This window comes from Vulpes lagopus, chromosome 14 (genome assembly GCF_018345385.1).
Source record: "Vulpes lagopus strain Blue_001 chromosome 14, ASM1834538v1, whole genome shotgun sequence".
NCBI lineage: Eukaryota > Metazoa > Chordata > Mammalia > Carnivora > Canidae > Vulpes > Vulpes lagopus.
In genome coordinates, this window is record NC_054837.1 from 3,454,140 (window position 1) to 3,457,325 (window position 3,186).

The 3,186-nt window shown below is 35.9% G+C and overlaps 1 pseudogene; it reads left to right on the top strand.

Annotated features, from left to right (window-relative positions):
• The first annotated feature begins 685 nt into the window (after positions 1-685).
• LOC121475887 lies at positions 686-843 on the top strand (annotated as a pseudogene).
• Positions 844-3,186: the final 2,343 nt, after the last annotated feature.

The following is a 3,186-nucleotide window of genomic DNA, read 5'->3' on the forward strand; positions in this document are numbered from 1 at the left end:
AATTTAGCTAAAAATAATGTCTCAAAAAAAAAATAATGTCTCAGTATTGGTTCATTATTACTAATGTAAGATGTTACTCACTGAACATGTTAGTAATATGTTAAACTCTGAGTGGGAAACATGGGACTCTGTACTATCTTTGTAAATTTTCTATAAATGTAAAACTATTCTAAAATTTAAAAGGTTGCTAAATCATTGATAGAATCTGAAATAAAATTATGAGTACAGGAAAATAAGAAAATGATGTAACATTTTTAATTGCTACTAAATATCTCATTCCACTTATTTTTTTAAATATTTTATTTATTCATGAGAGACACACAGAGACATAGGCAGAGGGAGAAGCAGGCTCCTCACAGGGAGCCTGAGGCAGGATTCGATCCCAGGATACCAGGATCATGACCTGAACCAAAGGCAGATACTCAACCACTGAGCCACCCAGGCGTCCCACCATTTATTTTTTTAAATTGAATTGGAAGTATCAAACCAATATGTTATGTGCATTTTATTACATATATTTCTTAAAAATAGAATAGTTTTGCTTTTACAACTCTATAAATTATTTAAACTTGTAATACAGAATTTTCGATGCTGACTTGAACTTAGGACAGGATACACATTTTTTTTTAATATTTTTGGAGTTTCTGGAACAAATACATTTGAATAACTTTTATAGGCAGTAAAAAAGATTATACTTTCAGGGATCATTTCTATAGTTTATAGACAGTAAAGACTCCATGATTTCAGAATCATCTAAGAGTTGAAGAGGGTCTGCTACTCTGATAAAACATTTCAAGAAAATAATTTCCTTATTCTTGGTACAAGAGAAGTATCACCTTCTGAACTTCCACCATCATTTCCCTAATTATGTTTAAACATGATCATGTTAATTATACTCTTCCATTTCATATTTTGGATAGCAACAAATGGTGTGATTTACAATCTACCCTTTTTGTTTTAAGCAATACTTTTTTTCTGTGTGTCTAGTACAATGTCAAGCATCAGAGAAGTCCCATAGCACCAAATACTCAAGGAAAATGAAATATCATTAGTAGCATACAGAGAAATGTAAAACAAAACAAAAAAAAAAGATTTTAAGTAATTTTGTCAACTAATCTGTTCACAGAAAAGAAGTAGGTGTTGCTTCTAAACTTTCCAACTATGAGCTTCTCAAGTGTTTGTAGTGTCCTGATCTCTTGATCTGAATGGGAGTTTTGTAATCATTCCTGCATTTTATGGGTGAGTAAATTAAGATTCAGCAAGGTAGTCACAAGGCTCACAAGGAGTGAAAAGATGTTCCCTAGATAAGAATCTAGTTCCGTTGCTGGAGGCTGCCTCAGCACCCAGAGGCTACAAAGTTCCTTGACAAATGCACCTCCTTCACCAAGGAGCAAATAGAGTTCCAAGGGGGAGGGAATTACATAAAAGCCTGAACTCCAGAAGGTGGGGATCATGTGGGGAGGGGTGACACTTGGAGGGTCCATTCACCAGAGTTCCCAAGAGATAGGGTTTGGGGACTATCTATTTTTTATTTAACTTTATTTTTTTTATTTTTATTTTTTAGCACTCTCTTTTGTGGACTTGAAAACTATACTGGCTTAGTAGACTATCCAGGGGCATGTGCCTAGTGATATTCAGAGCCAAGACTCTGAACCCAGTTCTCAAATTTCAAATACATTTGTGAAAATCTTGCTTTACTAACGTGTTTGTGATACTCTGACAACATGAACTATAGCCCATGCCCCTTAGGTACTGTTTTGAACATTCAAAAATGTGCGATAGATGTGTTAATATTTGATATGTTCATACAAATGATGAGATTAAATGATAACAAGGCTCTAAGAAGGAAATAGAACAAATAAAAGTAGAAGTGGAATTGAAGTGGGGTCTGGAGTCTGGAGTCTGGAGTCTGACCAGGTAGCCTTAATGTTCCCCTGAGCTTGACTAAATCTCAGGCGTCTTCCTGACTTCAGGACACTGACCTCCCTTTTCTTAGAACATTTACTTTGGAAAACCAGTCATTGTAAATCCTTCTCTGCCTTTTGAGATGTAAATCTTTTTTAAAAGCCTCTTGTGGCTCTTGCAACCTAGGGCTGTCTTTCTCAAGGACATAGGAGCCATCCCTCTGAAATGTCATCATCAAGGAAATTAGGGTCCCTCCTTCCAGGACCTATGGGATTTCAGCAGATTTCTAGGTCCAGTCTGTGACACGGCCTCCTCTCAAGAAGAAAAAGTTTACTTTTCCTTTGGCTATAGCCAATTACCAAACACAGACAGCCTATAATCTCCCCTGCACCCCAGTTCATAAAGCTCCACTACATTTTGCTCCAGTGGAGTTTAGTTTAGACTTAGTTCTGGCCTCTCTCCCTGTTGCAATAGTCTTGAATAAAGGCTTCCTGTTGGTTTGAATTTATCCAGTATAATATTTGCTTTGACAAGTCAACTCTCAATTCCTAACCCTATATTCGGAAATGCTTAGGAGGTAAGTCCGAATAAGGTCTTGAAATCAAATGGTATTACTGCTAATTTAAAAGGATTTTGCCAATGTTCATCAGCATAGAATGACCTTGGAATGGTGGGATTGCTTTCTTTTGATCAAATTTGAATCTAATTCACTTCTCCCACTGGTCTCAGGAGTAATTCTCCTTACACTTTATACAAAACAAGCAAGTTACTGTTTCCTAGGCTCTACCATCATTGTGACTCTTTTTTTTTTTTTTTTTTTTTTTTTTACCAAGGAAAGCTTTAATCTAGTGGGTAAGCTTTGCCCTCAATAAGAAGTCACTGTTTCCACCTTCACTGGAATTGAGATGAAGAAGTGCCCAGAAAACAAAAGCCCTCTGTATTCCATCATCGCTGCCTGGCCCACTCTTTGTCCATCTAATGCAAGATACCTGAAAATAATATCAATGAAGATGTAAAGTCCTACATGGAAGCAGAGAGTGTTTACTGGGTGTTTTCTTTGTAATTCTGGGGATGTTTTAAATTTACAACAGCATAAAGCATGGAAAACAATCAACTGTCACAGAAAACGATGTTATAAACATTCACATTATTTTAACTTAAATTATTCATTGGGAAGAACACATTATTTTCTTCCTTTTGGATTCATACCTCTATTTAAACACAAGTGGAAAAACAATTTGCAGCCAGGCTTTGGGGGTGCCACTATACAAAAAGTATTTT